The following is a 22,542-nucleotide window of genomic DNA, read 5'->3' as shown; positions in this document are numbered from 1 at the left end:
CAAAGATGCCTAAAGAACGTTAATGAGAACAAGGAAATTCTAAATGTATAGCGATAACTATTTTATGAGCCATCCACTCCTTCCTCTAGTGTTATGTAGAATTTCCCCAGGTGTCTTGTACTTCTCAGAGGTTGAAATTTCTGTTAACTGTTTTTTTCCCACATGAGGGCATCAGTGCTCTAAGCAGTTTTGGAATTCACCCTCTGAAGTTTGACTTTAAGAGCTCTATTTGGAGAAAATGAAAACACTTTACAAGCCTCATACATCTTAGACTACATAAAATTAACATTTGGTTTATCTTTCTGGGCAAGTCATTCATTCTTTTCTTTCATTCATTTGTCAGTGTAATTGTACCTTCTTACATGGGGGAGGAAAAGATGACACACCTGTGACATTGCCACTCCCCATGCCAATTTGTGCCTTCACGGTCAACCGGGATCTATTAGTTTCTGTTCTATTAAACTGACTTCTAGAATTGAACCAAACAGTAATACTGTAACACATACCTATTTGCAATGAAAATTAATCCATTAAAAAAAAACTCAATGTGTCTGTAGGTTCGTATTCCACAGATTTATTTTCACAACCTAGGATGCTGCCATCACACATTGCCCTTGGCTAATTCTAAATTTCACATTTTGGGTTGTGGGTAGTTCAAGGTAATAGTGTAGATAAAACTAATATAGATAGGTCCCAGGTATATTACTCTGAGTCTAGTTATTGGCATAAGGACTAGAGTTTGTCAATGAGAACTTTCAATGGCTTGACTTTTCCTTACCAATTAAGAATAAATTAATCACCTCAGCATTGAGATCATCCACAATAAGCCTTATCTCTGCCTATTCCATTCACGGATGGCAAATGAGTTCCAAAAGAACTGATCATTCACACACTACTCACAGCACAGGGCAAAGGTATCTGCACTTTATTGCCTTTTCTCATTCTGTCCATTCTGCCTGAAATAGCATCCTTAGCCCCCATCTGCATCTATAGAATCCATGCTCCCTTTTGAGGCCCACCATGATGGATCCCAGACCCCTCTGACTCTCACTCTGATTTCACTTTGTCCATCCCTCAGAGTGTGATCTCTAACAAGAATGCCAGCAGCATATTTGGCACATTGTCTTTGATTGATTGCCACTAATTGGCCCCATTATCCACAGATGTATCTGATGTCCCTTAACATCTTATTGCAGAAGTGATATTGGACCCATCTTTTTGTTCCCTTAGAGCAGAAATACTTTGCCTTTCACTCAAAAGGGTAGAACAAGGATATCCCTTCAGATATTTTTGTGAGGTCTTTCTTTTGCCTCTTCTGTGAGTTTGCCTCCCCCTATCCACCCAATATTTTATGTGTGATGTGGCTCTATAACCTTTAACATCCTATCTGACGGTCACAGTTGGCAGATTTTGCTTGGGGTGAATGGTGTAGACTCAGCTTGCTCAGCCCTGAGTTCTGAGCCCCCTTCCATCTAATTCCTTCTTTTGACATTTCTCTTGTGTGGCTGTTGTAGAGATGAAGCAGGTGGGGTTCACCAATTTTACTTTACAGATGAGAAGTCAAGTTCAGGGAGGTTACATAGCAGGTCTAGTGCCAAGAGGAAGCAGAGGAGGAATGGAACAAAGAATATAGTTGCAGGCATCAGAAACTACATCTCTGGGCTTTACTGATATTGGAGAGTTTTGAACCCATGATTTTTCTCCTCTCTTTGCTGGGATAGAGTTTTCCCTTTTAATCTAGAAATATGACAGTTGTTTTATTTTTTTTTTTACTACAAGATAATAAAAATAGCAAAGTAAGGCTTCTGAAATCACTGAAGTTCTTTAATACACACACAGCTTATAACTATAATAATGAGTCCTTCCCTTTATAACTTTGTAGTTCAGTTATTCAGTTATTGTGCACTTAGCTGGTGCCAGCTCCCAAATGTCCTTGACTGCAGGAAGCTTACATTACCAAGTCAACTTTTATGAATTCTAAATCTAACCTTTTCCAGAATGTTTTTTTCTAGGTAAAGTAAGTTACTCAGAGTCCTGGAAGAATAGCTCTTTGAACAGCTCTTTTCTATTTGGGAAAAAAAAAAAAGGCATACACACATGTATACACAAATCACACATATATGTATGTATATATATGTACACACGTACATATACAAATTGCACATGTGTGTGTATATATATACACAGTATGTATACAATATTTATGTATATGTTATGTGTGTACATACATATATACGCATACATATGTATGAGATTTATGTATGTATATGTATACTGTATATATTATATATAAGTACTATTTTGAAAAAAAGTAGCATTGAAAATTAGTTTTAATTTCTTATTAAAAATAATAAATATAGATGGTTGAGCCAACCTAATCATTTACCATTTCTACTAGTTAGGGCCTGAGACTGGCTGTTCTGTTCAATATTTTAATTTCAACCACCTTTTGTGTGGCATAAAAGTCTTCCTCAGTTCTATCTCAGCTTCATACATTTTCTGACTTAATGTGACTGGGTTTTCTAAGAACTTTTCTTCCTTCTTTTTGAAGTTCTTTCAAAGATTTTGAAAAATGCTCTGGTCTATTCAGGAATAATCATGCATGAAGATGAGCTGTCTTTGTTCTATGGCTGAACAACTTCCCTTCTTGGAACACCTCAAGGGGAATATATTTAACTGATGCCATCATTGGCTTGTCTTGTTTCTCTTCATCTTCCTCACTCTCCTGGTGAGTGCATGAGTCTGAGTATTTCCCAAATATCCTGGTTGTATTATTTCCCTGTAATTGCATGTGAATCTTTAAAAAGTGGCCAAAACAGGAAACAACATATAACAGCCAAATGTTATGTGTGTGGTCTTCATTGTATCCTGCTATTTTCTTCTTTATTTTCCCAATTGATTCTTTAGCTGAGCTAGAATTTAGATCTGTCAGCAAACAATGAGCTTCAAGAATTCCAAGGTCACAGGCAAAAAATTCATCTTCAGTAGAAAATAACAAAGATGTATTTTGTAATTCCAGAACCTTGGGTGTTAGATGGTGGAAGTTGTGTTGGAGGGGTACCTACAGCCTGGGGTTAGGTTTACACTGGTCAAACCAAATAATAAAGGAAATTCTCAATACAGCACATGCAAAATTATTTCTATCTTTGCCTTAATTACCATTCTAAATGGGTTCTTAATATGAATTGTTACAATACTTCCCATCTCTTTCCTCTTTGTTCTGTCTTTGAGACCTGGCCTTTAGGTCATATGGTTTTCTTTTCTGTACTTTGCTTGTCTGACCTATTTGTTATAATGAACTGATGCCTTCAACATAGTTCACTTTTAAAGGATATGTCTCATTTCCTTCTCCATCTCACTGCTCACTTGTTTAATAATTTCATTACCAAATTTACTGCTGTTTTGGTTTTCCCAAGCCATTACATACATATATATACATACATATATATATATGTATGTATGTATATATATGTTCTGAACCTAATGTGTTCTCTCTCTCTTCCTGAACTTTTTTCTTGTTTTCATTCCTTCTCTTTTTTATTTTCTTCACTTTCTTCCCTTACCTGGCCATCCTTATAGGACCACAGTCCAAAGGTCTCTTGCATGGAGGTAGTGCTGCATCTATCTACCCAACTATTGGTCTCTAAAACCTTTGAAACAGGAATAAGAAAAAAAATCGCTGTTTCCATAATTAACAATAATATTATGCTCTTCAAAAACCTCAAGTACTCAAGGAGCTTAAAGACTCAGGGGGGTCCTTGAATCAATAGGCAATAGAGGAAAAAAAATATTTATATACCTATGACAGGTTGGGTTTTTGAAGAAAATGCATTATTCAGCTCTTATTAATGACACTAGTGAATTCATTTCTTAACTTTGGCCAGGAGGTCCCCTCTCACTACATAAAGATTAGGAAATATTAGTTTATATCACCAGAGGCAGTTGGAGGTTCATCTATAACTGTCTTAGGCACAACTTCTTATCCAATATGATTTGTTTCCACAAGATTGAAGGCAGGCCACAGAAGATATTTTCTACAGATAATGATTATAGGGGGCAAGGAAAATATGGATGCTATATCACGAACCATGCTATTGAGAGTATCTCCTGGTTAGTAGCACTATGTTTGATGAAAAACGCTGTGTACTAAGAGTTTATGAAGAATCTACCATGGCTAGTCACTATGTCAAGGACTGGAAGTACATCTGTGTGTCAGTCAGGATGGGCGGATTTAGGCAACAATAACAAATAACCTCAAAAGCTCAGTAGCATAAACCAACATAGGTTTATTTGTTGTTCATTCTGTGTGTCCATCATGGACCAATGGAGGGCCCTGCTCATTGTAGTCTCTCATGCTGACTGACCATCTTGAGTCATCAGATAACCACCATCTTGAGTGTTGCCATCTACCAAAGGAAAAATTGAATCAAACCAGCAACTAAATACTCTGTCCTAAAAGTGACTCCCGTTATTCCTGTTGATGATTCACTGATCAAATGGTCACACAGGCCCACTCCACACACAAGGTGTCAGGAAGTACAATCCCATCACGTGCCCAGAAGGGCAAGTAAATGGACATATTTGGTGAATAGCATTAGTAACTATCACAAGTTGTAAAAATATAGATCTTGTTCAGCTCTCAGCAAGTTTATAGTCAGCAGTGTGTGGAATGGTAAGGGGAAGGGGAGGGAAAGTGGTGGGAAATAGACTCAGACACGTGTACAAAAAATACAGAGCAGTATGATAAAGGAAATAAAATGTCTAATGGGAGTACATAAGTGGAGAACCTGGCCCAGGGTTGAGGATCATTAAAGGCTTCCTAGACAAGTCTGAGAGCTGACGAGGAGTATGAGTCAGGCTAGTGGCAAAGTCTAATACATTCAGTCCTCTCGACAACCTTAAAATGTAGGAATGAATAATCCTCTTTTATAAGCAGTGAAATCGAGGCCCAGACAGATCATGCAGAATGAGCTCAGAGTAGATTCTAAGTCCAGCTCCCTCCAAAGCCCCTGCTTTTAAAAACTCAGCTAGATCTGAAGAAGGAGACTTTCCCGGTAGACTTTTGGAAAGAAAAAGGAATAGCAGTTATGTTTTACTTCAAAGAAACCAGGTTAAAAATATTTCAGAAGAACACCTGTGATCTCAATCTAGGTTAATTTTGCATTGCAGAAATTATAACACAATTCCAAAATACTAATTGCTACATGAGGCATTACATCTATCTTGGGGGGAATAATCCAGTGGTGCTAATTAAAGAGTATATTTCTCTAAAAGCAATCATTGAGGCTTGGAATGAAACAAAACAATTCTGGAATTTTACTGTTCATAAACCTAAGCGAATGAATACAATGATGGTTTATTTATGTAGTGCTGAAACTGTACGCTACACAGCACCTTACAAGGCTGGGGATAGACTGAGTATAAATACATGAACCTGACTGTTTATTTCTTCAGTTGGCTATGGGTTACTAGTGTTTAGAAAAGGATAGTGTCACCAAAAAAAATTTACACAGAAAGGTTGATTCAAGTCTCCATATGCAGGAGTTTATGAACACAGAAAGCTCCGTACATCAATAAATGTATCCGTCCCCCAAACAGCACTAAAAGAATGCTGGGTTGTGCAAGCAGGCCATAAAATCAAGGCAACACACAATTAAGGGTAAAAAGTGTTATATATCCTCCAACACCTAAGAGGGCAGCCACATAGCAACTTCTAAAACATGGCATTTGAAATAGCAGACAACGCTGGAAGGAATGCATCATTTGTAGCAGTTTGGGAGGAGGGGTGGAGAAGAAAACAATATCTCTTCATTTTAATATTTTAAGAAATGTATAAAATCTTTTGTTTTTGAAGGTTTCTGACAGTATTAAGAGCAATTTTATTGCTTCTACATTGTTACCTACATTTTCACAGATCAATTTCTTCTTTTCATTTCTCTTTGCAAATCTTCAGAGCCAGCCAGCCCAGAAGTGGGGCATCTGCTCAGTGCTTTGAGGCCTGAAGAGGATGCCTGTGTTGCCATTCAGATATTAGAACTGGCAGCTTCAACTAAAGACCCCAAAGTCCCCTGAGTCTCTGCAGAGGCAACCACCTATTGATTTCCTAATTTTTCACCACCAGAAGGCATGGATTTCCTGTTTTACTAATTATATACTTAATTTGAAATCAGAAAAGGGCAATGGGTAATGCATATTGTGTGTGGGTTAACCTTCTTCAGTTAACCTTCTCAGGTCCCTCTTCATGGTGAATATAAGGATAGAAAATTAAAGAGTACACAGAGGGAAGCAATTTCTATCCCCCAGAACAACCAAGAAAAGACTCTGATGAGCTTTGGGAAGGAGCACAGAGGCCTTTCTTTCTTCCTTTGAGTTTTGGGATTTGACCCTGATGGAATGTTTATGATTCCAGGACCTTTGCTCTGATCTCTGCCCAGAGCTTCAGGATGGAACTGAATTGTTCTCTTATGGAATCATGGAAGCATTAGGGTAGCATTAGGAATCAACATTACTCTCTGGATCTAGAAATTGATTTTACAGTTGAATACTACGTCTTCAGCTAGGAGAATACGTTCATAGTATGAAAGGAGTATTTTAATCTGAATTGGGGGAGAAACAGTATTATTTGTCCTAAGAATGAGATTATTATATAGGATCCCATATAATTTCTGGGTAAAATGTCAGAACTATTAAAATCAAGGAGGAGGCTGAACACATGCCTGCACTCACACGTTTTCTTTTTGGGTTTTGTGAGTGAAAGAGAATGAAACAAGTTTTATTCTATTGGGTAATTTGAATATTTCCTATTTAAAGGGAAAGGAAATGGTGCAGAGGTCATGTTTTCTAAGTTTTAGGGTTTCAGGGGCATTGTTTGAATATACTCAAGACTATGACAAAGGAATCATTTTCATGACTGCCATCTTACTACCTTTTCTTGCCATACTTTCAGACTCATTTTGTACTTGTTACTATTTTTGACTTAAGTCATTAGTTTCATGTAAAGTGAAACTAGAGTAAACTTTTTAATTTACTTGTGCTCCAAGAATTATCTGTCCCATTTTCCTTTCAGTTTGGCTTTCTGTGGTTTTGGACCACAGAATTTGGCTATTACTTCAGAATTGGATCAGGCATTCAAGCTTTGAAACTTTCAACAAATTTACAGAACACAGCTCAACCAAATGTCATAAGATGTAAGTTTGAAAACTTTCAAGACTTTGCCATTCATTTCTCTTTCTCATTGGCACTACTTCTTTTAATAGCTATCCAGATTGATCTCCTTAACACATCATTAAGCTGGCCACCTGCCAGGGTTTGGGTCATCTAGGGACACATTAGTCCCTCACTCTCTTTTTTACTGGGATCTGCTGTCACTGGTCATGGATGAGACACATGAGAGTTTAGCACCGGTACTGGATTTGTGCCTACATGCAAGATTATTGTGCCTAGTTAGGGGGATTTTTGTTCCAGAATTCTTCCATGTTGCCTAAAGGGTATCTTTAAAAAAAAAATTGACTCAATTCTGTTTAAATAGGTATTTAGAAATTGATGTCTCTCAGTTTTCTATGCCAAAACAAATAAATTTAGTGGTTTAAAAAATAGAAATTTATTATCTTACAGTTCTGAAGGTCAGAAGTCTGGCATGGGTATCACTGAACTAAAATTCAAGGTGTTTGTAGGGCTATATTACTTTCCTTAAGGCTCTGGGTAGGATCACTTCTGTGCCTTATCCAGTTTCTAGAGGCTTCTGTATTCCTGGACTTGTGGCCCCTTCTTCCATCTTCAAAGCCAGCATTGGCAAGTTGAATCCTTCTCACATCATATCACATCACTCTGACCTCTCTTCTGCTTCCTTCCACTTTTAAGGACCTTGTGATTCCATTTGGTTCATATAAATAATCCAGGATTATCTCCCTACGTTGAGATCAGCTCATTAACAACTGTAATTCCATCTGCAAACTAAAACTCCTTTTGCCATATAAGATAAGACATGCAAAGTTCCCAGGGATTAGGATGTAGACTGTTTAGGGGAATATTTTCTTGTCTACCACATCCAGCTAGGTTTTTTTTTTTTTTCCAGATTAAAAATAGTAAATTAAAACATAGACACTAAAAGGCACATAAATAATTAGCATACAGTTCAATGAATTTTCACAAAATAAATATACCCGTGTAAGTTTTTAACAAGGACTCAGATCAAGAAACAGAACATCTCTGTCTTCCCAGAGGTCTCTCTTGAGTGCTCTTCAAGCCACCTCTCTCAGGGATAACTACTCTCTTGATTTTTAACACCATGGATTAGTTTCATCTATTTTAATAACAGCTTTATTAAGATATAATTCACAGGCCATATGATTTACAAATTTAAAGTATACAATTTGGGAGCCTGGGTGGCTCAGATGGTCAGATGGTTAAGCGTCTGCCTTCGGCTCAGGTCATGATCCCAGGGTCCTGGGATCAAGTCCCGCATCGGGCTCCCTTCTCAGTGTAGAGCCTGCTTCTCCCTCTCCCTCTGCCATTCCCTCTGCTTGTGCTCTTCTGTCTATCTCTCTGTCAAATAAATAAATAAAATCTTTTAAAAGAATAAAATATACAATTCAATGGCTTTTAGTATATTCAAAGAGTTCAATCTATTTTAGAACATTTTCATTATTCCAAAAAAAACCCCAAAAAACCCATACCCTTTAAACATTACACCTAAACATCCTCTTCTGTTCCTATCCTCTGGCCCTAGGTAACCATTAATCTATTCTCTGTCTCTATAGATTTACCTTTTCTGGACATTTCATATAAAAGGAATCATACAATATGTGTTCTTTGTGACTGGCTTTCTTCGTTCAGCATGTTTTCAAGGTTCATCCATGTTATAGCATGTATCAGTGCTTCATTTCTTTTTATTGCTTCATAATATTTCACTGTATGGATATATCACATTTTATTTATGTATTCATTTGCAAATGAATGTTTGTGTTGTTTCCATATTTTATGAATTTTGGATTTTATGAATAATGCTGCTGTAAATATTCAGGTACAAGTATTTGTGCAGACATACATTTTCATTTCTCTTGGACATATTCCTAGGAGTAGAATTGCTAGATCTTATGGTAACATGTTTGAGGAACTACCAAACTGTTTTCCAAAGCAGGGGCACCATGTTACATTCTCATTGACAGTGTATAAGAATTCCGATTTCTCCACATCCTTGTCCACACTTGCTATTGTCTGTCTTTAAGTTATAGCCATCTTGTTGGGTGTGAAATGGTATCTCATTGTGGTTTTGATTTATATTTCCTTGATATCTAATGATGCTAAACATCTTTTCAAGTTCTTATTGGCCATTTGTGTATATCTTCTTTGGAGAATTATCTGTTCAGACACTTTGACCACTTTTTATTTGGATTGTCTTTTTATTACTGAGTTGTAATAATTCATTATGTATTCTAGATACAAGTGCTTGTGCTTTTGATATCACACATAAAAACTGCCTAATCCAAGATCATGAATATTTATGCATATATTTTGATCTTTAATCCATTTTGATATAATTTTTACATATGCTATGAGGTAGGAGTCCAAATTTATTCTTTTGTATGTGGTCCTAGTACCATTTGTTGAAAAAACAATTCCCAAGTCACCCATTTTTAATGAACTCATCTAGTATGTACATTTTTTGCTGGCTTCCTTCTCTCAAAATTGTATTGTGAGATTCATCCATATCTTTGCATGTAGTTTCTTTATTCTCATGGGCCTCTAGCATTCTGCTACATGAATATATCATATTTTATTCATCCAGTCTACCTTTATTGGCCAGTTGGGTAGTGTCTAGTTTGGGGCTATTATGAGTAGTACTGACACGAACATTCTAACATGTCTTTTAGTGAGTATCTGGACACATTTCCATTTGGATTTTTGGGTACTTGAAATCTTATACTCGAGCTTTAGCATAAGGACAATTATTGGTTATCACATACTACAAAAGAAAATCTTGGGGATTCAACTAGAAATTTTGCAACTTATCATTAGTCTGAAATCTGTCTTATCCTAAAGAGGTGTTTTATGCCTTATGCCATCCACATTATAGAGCTTTCTTGGAGAATATCTAGGTTTGGTATAGCAGCAAAGAAGAATAATGAAGAGCTGATGGTGGGCCTGCCTTGTTAGAATTTTTTCCAACAAATACTCTTTTGAGTCCCTGTGTATTCAAAGTTTTGTACCAGGCAGTATAAAGATGCCAATGTAGGTGATAGACATGTTAACATATTAATAGGAAATTATTACATGGCTTGATGAATTCTCTGGTATTCAGTGTGCAGTTGGCATGAAAAGTATGATAACCTTGCCCAGAATCCTGGGAGTCAGTGCAAGTTCCCAGAAGAAGTGGTGAATGAACTAAGCTGAGATTTGAATGATGGGTAGGATTCCTCATGTAAGGGGTGCTGGTTGCTCGAGTCAGAAAATGATGCCTACTTTCTAAACTAGATAGACACATCCCATGCCATGGATGAGGTGAATCATGGGTAAGTTTGCTGTTTTCTTAGCTGGGTAGATCATTAACATTGCTCTGTTACTGACAGGTTTACTTCAAAGCTGCCTGGAATCTTAGAAAGATAGAGGCTCTTGGCTTTAAAAGTTTGCTTTTTGGCTCCCTAACCTTTACTTACTCAGAGAGCCAAGAGGAGGAAAGACAAGGACTTGAAGAAACAGAGAAAAAGAGACAGCGAAAAAAGAGGTTAAAAAAACCTTGACAATTTGGTTTTCCTTTGCACGCACATGGACTTTGTGTATTTTACTTTATGAATTTAATAACCTTATTCTGATAAGGGATCCATAGTCATCAGTAGACTGCCAAAGAGGCCCACAGCACGAAAAGGTTAAAAACCCCTAGCTTAAAATACAGATCCAAGACCTAATTATGCTAATAGAGTCAAATGCATTATTTCTGTTTAAAGTAAGCTATCCCTGAAAACTGGTAATGAGCGTGAGTTGATATACAAGATCAATTCTTCCATACCACTGTCGGAAAAGACCATAAGCAGGACTGATGCCAATGGATTTCTACCACTGGAAGCAACTGGCATAGAGGAGCTGCTCAGTGAGGGAATGTATCAATGGTTAGGTTTACTTCCGGGTAACGAAGTCTTGAAACACTACATTATCATGGGTCTGCAGTCCCTTTGTAATAACTCATATGAATTCCAGTTCCTCTGAGCTATAGTTTAATTTTCTTTTCTTCAGGTGAAACTAAACCCTGAATAGGGAATCGATTTTTTTTTTCCTTATAAGGTTGCATAGTAACCTCTATCCTGATTTCTCTGAAAACTATAATCTATAAACTTCTAATCAGTATAAATCCAGTTTCGTCAAGAAATTACCTGGACAAAAGAAAGTGGATGTGGGCAGATACAAAATCTGCCAGTTGCATTTTTCCAAGAAGATCATCTTCTCCTTTAAGCAGATGTCAAATTGGAGCCTTTCAGCAGGATTACCAGGGAGTCTCTGACACAGGAAGTTTGTCTTTGTGTATCACATTAGGAAATCAAATTAGCTTTTTCCTGTTGCTTTTAATCAAAATATACAGATTCTGATTATTGAACATAATTACTTGCTTAGCATACACTTTGCTCTGAGTTGCTGATTATTGCTGAAAACCAAACAAAACCTGGAGCTCAATCAGGAGGACTCCATAAGAGTCAAGCTGCCTCAGGGCTGCATTTTGGTGACCAACCTATCTTAGAGAAGGGAGTCAATTCTGTGCTTTGGCTTTGATAAAAGAATTAGTCACACTGTTGTCCTGACAAAAAAGAGCTTAATTATGGAAAGGAGTAGTCTTCCTTTGAACTTTTTAGATTTTTGGGAATAATACTTCTTTATCTAGACCAGGGATAGGCAGACTACAACCTATGGGCCAAATGTGGCCCCCCATCTGTTTTTATAGATAAAGTTTTATTGGAGCACAGCCCCTCCCATTTGTTTACATAGTGTTTGTGGCAGCTTTTGCACAACAACATAGAGTTGAGTAGTTGAGATAGACCATATGGCCCACAAACCCTAAAATATTTACTATTTGGTTCTTCTAACAGAAAAACTGCTGACTTCTGGCCTAGACTACAGAATGTCTTTTGTATTCATTTGCTTATGAGAAAAGAATGTTTAACAGCTTAAGAAAATCGTTAGTATTCAGTGGTTCCAATTCTGGTCTGATTTGCTCAAGAACTCTTGAGGCCATTTGATACTTCCAATTGCCCCCCTGTAAGTCATAACAGACTACCTATAAGCTATCTGAGATTAGGGACAGTTGTGCTAGGCAAGCCTCTGTCTATATAGAAGAAGCATGAATTAACCAAAAACACAAACTAAAAATATGGTACAATCAAAGCCCAGAGTCAGACTGACAACCTGTGGGTATCGTAGGAAAGCTACTCACTTGTTGTCCTTTCAAATATATATTCTTTTACCATTTTTTTCAGTATGTATTTATCAGAGAGATTGAGTGCTGTGTGGTGGAATAGGGAAACAGGACAACCCCATTAAGAATCTTGACAGCGGTACTTAAATTTTGTTGAGAATATGACTGAATAACTTGGTAAAACACCAGTATCATTATGTATATTTTTGTGTTTGTGCCATTGTACAAATAGAAAATTAATGTGACATGGAAAGTACCCCTTGGCATATCTAATAAATAAAATAAAACACAATATGTAAAATATATTGAGGAAGATAAAGTGAATCAGCCTATTTGCAGATTTTAGGGAAAGCCAGCAGGTTAAAAAAGAAAGTATTCTCTAAAAGTCAGAATTGAGGATTTGGGGCTCTAAAGGAATCTTTAATGATGAGGTCAGACAGGGTCCGACAGAGAAAACAAATTTAGGCTGACAGGAAGAAGGACATGTGAGCAACTGTAAAGCTAGGAAGGGGGCAGAATTGGAATAATTTATTACCATGACATGCTATACTGTTTAAGTTCTCTTTGGGTTTGGTATGTCTTCTCATACACAAATAACAGGTGATGTGGGCTTTCATATAGCTCTGCTTTCTGCAGCTTATCAGAAACTTTAGTGAGAATTGGCATAGGAGTAGAGGTTATAGAGATATGGCATAGGAGGAAAACGATTCAGTTGGCATCTGAAAACAGTGTAAGGGATATTACCGTATGCTTATGCTTTGTTAAAAGAATATCACTATCTGCTGCATCCAATCAACTGACATTTATCTATTAAATGCCTACTATTGCCAGATCCTGTGTGGGTACAGAATACAGGTGGAAATACAGAAATGGAAGAAAAAAAATCTGCTCCCTGCCCTTTGGCACCAGTAGTGGGAGAGAAGGCTTAGTTACAGGAGGCATGATGACAGGATGTGTGATCAATGCTATTTTTGTTACAGGAGAGCATTATGCTAAGGGTGCTTGGATTAGGGGTACCTGAGGTAGCTCTAAGAGTTTGGTATGGAGGGTGATCTGGGGAGTCTTTCTAAAGAAACTATGAAATGAATCTTGAAGGGTAAACAGAAATAAGTCAGAGGGACTTGGGGAGGAGAGGCAGCCCTAGTATGTATGCACTTTAGACATGTAAAGCAGTTAATGCCCCAGGGGCAATTCTTAACCAACAGAAGATGAGAATTGGTGGATAAATTCTCTTCACTGTAGACCTCTGGGTAGAGAAATCTGGGAGGCTTCTCAGGAGGTACCAGTGAATTGAGTTCCTTAGCTCACAGCAGTAACTGTAATAAAGCACCATACGCTGGCTTTTCTTCCTTCCCTCTCTCACACTTACTGCTCACCCACTCTTCTTCCCTTCCAAGCACAGCAAACAGCTGTCTGAAGGCATTGAGACCAGAGGTAGCACTATGTACCCCCAAACTTCCAGGAAATCACTGTGGCTAGAGAGCAGGTACCTGTGGATAAGACGAGAGGTCAGCTGTTGAGACAAGCAAGCGCTGGATTAGAAAAGGCCTCCGCGCCATGCTAAGGGGTTGGAGCTTTATTCTGAAGGCAGGGGTCAGGGGAGCTGTGGAATTTTTAGCCACAGAGTGACATGATAGCATTCCTATTTAAGCACTTTTGCCCTATTAAATGCTATATATAACATGCCCTACACAACCTTGTCCACCAGTTGTAAAGTTTGCTAGCGAAAAGCTCCATGTGTCTCAGGACGACTCTGCTAGTACACCTGCCATCATTCTATATAAAACACACTTGGAAAATCCAATTTAAAACATTTTAATAACTTTACAATAGTAAAGGAAATATATACTCATAATAGCAAATTTAGGAAATAAAGAAAGCAAAGCAATAAAATTAAAATTAGCCATAATCCTATTGCTAGCAGGCATATTGTTAAAATGTTGATATAGTGTTAATGTTTCAATATATTTTTCTCCAGTTGTTAATTTATATATGCATAATTTGTATCTTTTTTTCATTTAACATTATGCATGAACACTTCCTGAGGACATTAAATATTTTTGAAGGCATAAACACAAAATAGTCCATTATATGGATGTGCCATAATTTAATGAATCTCCAATTGTTGGACATCAGTTCACTTCCAGTTGTATGCCATTATAAATAATGAGGCATTATTTCCTTGTGCCTTAAATCTTTGAATTTATGACTGTATCCTTTGGAAATGCTTTCTAGAAGGCTCAAAGTAGTAATGTTGAATACCTTCTTGGGTAAGGCAAGACCCAAATAAGTAAATTAATTAGAAGCTTTAGAATCTAAGAATATAAACTTAGGAATTTTTAGAATATACTTAATATGTATTATTGATACAAATTAATCAATGGGAAAGTTTACTTGTTCATACTTCCAATGATATTATTGTACAGAACTACTTTGTCACCTTTTCAATATTGTGAATATTATTATTCTTTGAAAATCTTGATTATTTAAAGATGAAAATTTTAGTCTAATTAAAATTTATACTGCATTTTCAATTTCTAATGAGGCTTAGGAAAATAATTTTTACTTTATCATGGTTTGCCTCCAATGTAGCTGAATGTCTATCACTTAACTAATAATGATGATTAAACATCCATCATGGCTAAGACAAAATAAAAAGCTATATAGGTTCTAGATTGTCTGCTCTTCCATCTGTATTAATCAGGGTAACCTAGACAATGTAACAAAACAAAGCAAAACAAGGGGCGTCTGGGTGGCTCAGTCATTAAGCATCTGCCTTCAGCTCAGGTCATGACCCCATGACCTGATGCTGGGATCGAGCCCCACATCGGGCTCCCTGCTCTGTGGGAAGCCTGCTTCTCCCTCTCCCACTGCCCCTGCTTGTGTTCCCTCTCTTGCTGTCTCTCTGTCAAAAAATAAATAAAATCTTTAAAAACAAAACAAAACAAAACAAAAGCCTTAAAACTCAGAGACTCACCACAATAAAAGCTTATTTTTCACTCATGTCATGGTTCAATGTGGGTGGCTTGGTGGGGGAGGGAGAGCTCTGCTCCACTGTCTTTCAGCAGACACATCATGGCCCCCAGCTCCATCCTTTGGGCCTTGCTTCTTTTTACCAACTGTGACAGGTATGAACAATTCTTGTTGGCAGCATTTCACCTCCAGCATTGTACTATGTTCTTTGTCCTCATTCTCTCCCTGGGGATCCTTGAACTCTGTGTCCTCAGGACTGTGTGGGAGATCACTCAACCCTAGACTCGTGCAGCTTAGAACAGCAGGGGTATTAATACCCTTGAAGGCAGCCTTTGGCTGATGGGAGGATGACAGATGAGAGCTGATGCACAGGTGCTCCCCCCTCCCAACCTTTGGGCAGATAATCCTGGGGGACAGTTGGCAGGCCTCTCAGGAAATATCAGGAAATACACTCCTTTTGCTCACATCAATGATCTGAATAATTCACCCTTTAAATAAATTCCTTCATCCACTGTCTCACTATATCTGCTTCCTCATCCTGCTTTCTGGGATCACTGTCCCAATAAATGATTTATACCTGAGTCATTTGCTTTCAGGGGAACCCAAACTAAGATATTCAGGCATATAAGTTCTCTCTATCTTATGGGTCTTGCAAGAAATCTTCCAAGAAAGTGCAAGAATGTAGAAGACTGTATGGGAGATGTCCATGGGTCAGACCTGGAAATGGCAGATATCCCTGCTGCCCATATTCTGTTGGCCAGAATCCAATCACAGAGGATGCTGAGCACTATCACACAGCTGTGTTTCCATGAAGAAAAGGTAGCCAGAATTGAGGAACACATAACATTCTCTGCCACACTACCTTAGTAAGTTTTTTTTTTATAGTATTTTTTTATTATGTTATGTTAATCACCATACATTACATCATTAGTTTTTTATATAGTGTTCCATGATTCATTGTTTGCGTATAACACCCAGTGCTCCATTCAATACATGCCCTCCTTAATACCCATCACCAGGCTAACCCATCCCCCCACCCCCCTCCCCTCTAGAACCCTCAGTTTGTTTCTCAGAGTCCATAGTCTCTCATGGTTCATCTCCCCCTCCAATTTCCCCCTCTTCATTCTTCCCTTCCTCCTATCTTCTTCTTCTTCTTCTTTTTTTTTTTTAACATATAATGTACTATTTGTTTCAGAGGTACAGGTCTGTGATTCAACAGTCTTACACAATTCACAGTGCTCACTATAGCACATACCCTCCCCAATGTCCATCACCCAGCCACCCCATCCCTCCCACCCCCCACCAAGTTTTAAAACTCTTATTTCAGTGTCCCAAGAAGGGAAATAGAACTTGTCTCTTGTCAGTGATAGGGAAAAGCCAAAGATAATTGCTTTGCCTCAGACGTTTTGGGAATTAGGACTATGTTTTTTACTTTATTCTGGGAATATAAAATGTGTTGTAATTCTTTCCCCTTGAAATTCTGGCTTCCAGTTTCTTTCAAGGGAGTTTGCATACATCAGTGACTTACACAGTTTGTCCCTGTGACTGCAGCTTTTCTTACTGTCCTTAAGTGCTCACTAAGTTACAGAAGTGATGGTCTTGTTTGCAATACCCTGAGGCAAGTATAAATTCATCTGTATTGAGTATACATTTAGTCAGTTAATATTTTGAGTATCTACAGGGGACTTTGTTTCAAGCCGTTCAGTCAGGAATAAGCAAAATTTATGTGGATTGGAGCCCTGACCTGGTTCTTCAACCTTATTAACTGTGTAGACGTGGACAAATCAATTAACTTCTGAGACTCAATTCCATCCTATGTAAAAATGAGAATAGTAACATTAATCTTGAATTTTAATTTTCAGTTCTTTATGTACATGAAATCAACTAAATATATAGCATGCACCCCCAAAATGTGAATGTCCCTTCTGGAACGCCTTGTCATCATCACTAACTTACGTGAGAGGGAAGAAATCAAAATTATTATTTAGTAGCCAACTCTCCTTTTTTAACACAGCGTTATTTTACTGAGTTGGGTACTCAAACTGAGGGAGGAACTAAATTGACAAAAGGGCATTTGAAGAGACTAGAGAAAGAGGGAGAAGCAAGTCAGAAACTGGATGATAAAGGGGAGGGAACTCTGGGAAAACAAAGATGTCTAGTAAAATTGTTCTGCTCGGTTAAGGTCATCTGGTGTGTGATGTGAATTCTCTCCATCCCATAAAAAATTAGTAAAATTAGCATCAACTTGCCAGTGCTTTCAGAGTTGGATTTGTTTGTTCTGGGTTATTATGCACTACTGAGCCTCAAAATGGGCTTGAGTAGTTTAAACAAAGACTCCTCAAATGAGTTGGCACATTTGAGTCATTCTCTACTTCTCTGAAGAATTTTTTGCACTTTTGAGTTTGGAAAGTCTAAATCACATAGACTCACTAAAATTCAGATGAGAGGTAGAACCCAGGACTTCACCTGTAGAGATGAGGTATGGAGTGATAGAACTGAATGGGACTTGTTACTTCGTTTGGTCCAAAGACTATGGAACTTGCAAATCCATAAGAAGCTTCCTGGAAAAACTAACATTTCCTGGAAGCCAGCCAGTGCCATCTAAGGGCCTGGGATTTGGAGGTAATGTGACCTGGATTTGAACCCCGGTTCCAACACTTATTATCCTAAGTAACATTGGACAGGCTAGGTAAACTCTTACCTCAAATTCCTCATCTATAAAACATGGATAGAGAAACTTACCTTGCAGGGTTTAGAGTGAGGGTTAAGTAAGTAAATATGTATAGTGCACTTGTCACAGACTTTGGCATATAGTAAGTAACAGCTTATTATCAATAGTAAGTGATAATAAGTTCAACACTACAGTATATCAAGTCCTATTTTGTTGCATTAATATGATGCTGGACAATGGATAGATTCTATTCACACTCCCAAGAGTAACTGTGGCTATCTGTTGACACTGAATTCATTCTACCACGCAAATGTGTAAAAAGGCAACTCTGCAGATAAATCCTTTTTGCATGGCAAACTTGGGTATAAAAATTATTCTTGGAGGCATCAGTCTGAAAAGCATATTCATTAGCTATAAAAATGAGAAATCTGATGCATTCACACCCACCTTGTGTGTGCACTAGTTGTCATGGTCAAGGTATTGAGGAGACATAGGAGAAGGTTAGCATTAAACACACAGTGCATTCATAAATGGACAGTAACTCATTATTTGGTCATCAAAGTGATACAGTTCAATGGATCGCAGCACAGAAAAATGGCAGAGTGTTTTACATAATGTCAATGTGTGCTTGGTAATTATCTATCATTTACTAATGCCTTGTGTTTTCAATATGCATTGCACTCATTTAAAGTGGGCAGGTAATAGTCTTCTTCCTGGAGGGCTTTGGAAAATAAATATAGAATACTGTAGGAACTTGGACTGATTCTTAGCTCCTCATGTTCCATAGTTGAGAGGACCTGGCAAATGAGGTATAGGAGTGATAATATCTGATGATCTTTGTTCCAATATGAAGTTCTTGTCATCACAAAAATGCCTTATTCTTACTAATTTTCTCTAGTTAGATTTCTGTGGGCCAGTGTTTCATGGCCCTTTGTGCTCTAATTCCCAAATGAAGAAAGGGGATTGGCATCTGCAAAACTAGGTGGGAGTGAGCATACTCTCTGGATGAAGACTTAAATTTACATAGTATCCTGTATTTTCCACAGTAGTCTCACATGTATTATCACTTGACCCTGACCACACTGTGAGAGTGATAAAGGGCAAGAATTACTGTCTCTATTCTGCAGATGAAGAAACTCCATCGCAGAGAGTTAAGTGACTTGTCTAGGGTCAACTTAGCTAGTAAGTAGCAGGTGCCAGCCTCAAACAAAGGACTTCCAACTTTAAGATCAACATACTTTTGGTTCAAATACAAAATCCCTGTGCTAGCAATCTTGGTTTTGTTGAGTAATCATAGTGAAAGCTACAGTGCTAACTTCTGGGTCTGTTGGTAGAAGAAGCTACCATTATTCCATAGGGAAAATGTGGGAAAAGCATCCTTTCCTGTGAATGGAAGTAGCCCTGCTCTAGCCAAGGTAAGTGGTTTGGCAAGTGGAGCATAAGCTGGATTTCAACTCTCATTTACGCACTCAGCCAGACATGCTTGTGAAACACTCATGGTAGATCTGCTGGTGGGGTAAAGGAAGGAAGTCTATGGTAACTGGCCTCCAAAGATAGTTGTCAACATTTGATCCCATTTCTGTATACTCATGATGTACTTCCATTAAATACAGGTTGGTCTTCTATTTTGACCAATAGAATTCTGTCATATTTAGCCTAATATTTCTAAGCCCAGGCCTTCAAAGAACTGTCAACTTATCCTTCTTTCCTCTTGAGATGCTCCTTGTTGGAATCAAGTCATCATGCTGTAAGGAAGCCCAAACAACCACAAGGAGAGGCCCACACAGTGGAGAACTGTGGTCCCCAGCCCCAGCCCTATTTGAACTTCAGCCAATAGCTAGTACCAAGTGGCAGCCATACGAGTTGGGTCATTTGGATTTTCCAACCATCCTAGTGCCCCAGCTGACATGAAGTGAAATAGAAGACCTATGTAGTCAACTCCTAGAATCATTAGATAATATTATTTAAGACATTAAGTTGTGGGTTGATTTGTTATATAATAGTAGATAACTAAAAAGAAATTCACATGGATTGGTGAGAACTGGGGCATGTGTGACCAGAGCTGTTACTAGCCTCACAACTGAATCAGCTACAATAATGAGGTGATGACAGTGTAATGGACTGGTTGGTAGCCCTGAAAAAGCTATGTCCATATCCTATTCCTCAGAACTTGTGAATGTCAAATTATTTGGAAAAGGGGTTTTTGCAAATGTAATTAATTTAAGGAATTTGAGATGAGGGGATCATCATAGTAGACTCTAGATCTAATGACAAGTGTGCCCATGGAGACAGAGATTGGAATGATGTGTCTACAAGTTAAGAAACACTTGGAGCCACCAAAAGCTGGAAGAGGCAAGAAATGGATTCTCCCTAAGATCCCCAGAGGAAGCATGACCCTGCTAGATTTCGAATTTCTAGTCTCCAGAACTGTCAGAGAATACATTTCTTTAGTTTTAAGCCATCTAGTTTGTGGTAATTTGTTAAGCAGGTGCAGGAAATAGATACAGATTTTGGTACTAGGAGTGGGGTGCTACTGTAAATAAACACCTAAAATGCAGAAGTGGCTTTGAAATTGGGTAATGGGTAGAGGTTGGAAAAATCTTGAGATGCATGATAAAATAGATCAATTGCCTTGTATAGACTGCTGGAAGAAATTTGGATGTTAAAGACAGTCTTTAGTGAGGGCTAAGGAGAAAATAAGGAACATGTTATTGGAAATTGGAGGAAAGACAATCCTTGTTATATAGTAACAGAAAATATGGCCGACTTGTTTTCTATACTTGTGTAGACTATAGACTTTTTTTTTTCATCATGATAAGTATATTCTTTAATCCTTATCACCTATTTCCCCCATCGCCCCACTCACCTCCTCTCTGGTAACCATGTTTGTTCTCTATAGATAAGAGTCTGTTTCTTGGTTTGTCTCTCTTTTTTTCTTTGCTCATTTTTTTGTTTCTTAAATTCTACATATGAATATGATTATATGGTATTTGTCTTTCTCTGACTTACTTTGCTTAACATTATACTCTCTAGGTCTATCCATGTTGTTGCAAACTGCAAGATTTCATTCTTTTTATAGCTGAATAATATTCCATTGTGTGTGTGTGTGTGGTTTGGTTATTGTAGCTTATGTTGTAATAAACATAGGGATGCATGTATCCCTTTGAATTAGTGTTTTTGTATTTTTTCGGTAAATACCCAATAGTGTGATTACTGGATTGTAGGGTAGTTCTATTTTTAATTTTTTGAGGAACCTCCATACTGTTTTCCATAGTGGCTGCACCAGTTTGCATTCCCATAAAAAGTGCAGAAGGATTCCTTTTTCTCCACATCCTTGTCAACACATTGTTTCTTGTATTTTTTATTTTAGTCATTCTAACAGGTGTGAGGTGCTATTTTTGTAGTTTTGATTTGCATTTCCCTGATGAGTGATGTTAAACATCTTTTTGTGTGTCTGTTGGCCACCTGTATGTCTTTTTTAGATAAATGTCTGTTCACGTTTTCTGCCCATTTTAATTGGATTAGTTATTTTTTGGGTGTTGAGCTGTATCAGTTCTTTATATATTTTGGGTGCTAACCCTTTATTGGATACGTCATTTGCAAATATCCCCTCCCATTCAGTAGGTTGCCTTTTAGTTTTGTTGATTGTTTCCTTTGCTATGAAGAAACTTTTATTTTTATGTAGTCCCAATAATTTATTTTTGCTTTTGTTTGCCTTGCCTCCGGAGACATATCTAGAAAAATGTTGCTATGACTTATGTCAGAGAAATTATTGACTGTGTTTTTCATGGATTTTTATGGTGTCAGGTCTCACATTTAGGTCTTTAATCCATTTTGGGTTTATTTTTGTGTATGGTGTGAGAAAGTGGTCCAGTTTGATTCTTTTGCATGTGGCTGTCCAATTCTCCCTATACCATTTGTTGAAGAGATTGTTTTTCCCCCATTGCATATTCTTTCCTCCTTTGTTGAAGATTAATTGACCATATAATTGAGGGTTCATTTCTGGGTTTTCTATTCTGTTCCATTGATTTATGTATCTGTTTTGTGTCAGCACCATACTGTCTTGATCACTACAGTTTTGTAATATAATTTGGAGTCTGGAATTGTGATGCTTCCAGCTTTGCTTTTCTTTTTCAAGATTGCTTTGGCTATTAGGGGTCTTTTATGGTTCCATACAAATTTTAGGATTGCGTGTTCTAGTTCTGTGAGAAATGCTGTTGGTATTTTGATAGGGATTGCCTTAAATGTGTAGATTGCTTGGGGTAACACAGGCATTTTAACAATATTTGTTCTAATCCATGAGTATGGAATGTTTTCTAATTTCTTTGTGTCATCTTCAATTTCTTTCATCAGTGTTTTATAGTTTTCAGAGTTCAGATCTTTTATGTCTTTGGTTAGGTTTATTCCCAGGTATTTTAGGGTTTTTCATGCAACTGTAAATGGGATTGATTCCTTGATTTCTCTTTCTGCTGCTTCATTTTTCATTCAACACCACTTT

This window comes from Neomonachus schauinslandi, chromosome 13, assembly GCF_002201575.2.
Source record: "Neomonachus schauinslandi chromosome 13, ASM220157v2, whole genome shotgun sequence".
Taxonomy (NCBI): domain Eukaryota; kingdom Metazoa; phylum Chordata; class Mammalia; order Carnivora; family Phocidae; genus Neomonachus; species Neomonachus schauinslandi.
Note: the sequence above shows the minus strand (reverse complement) of the source record.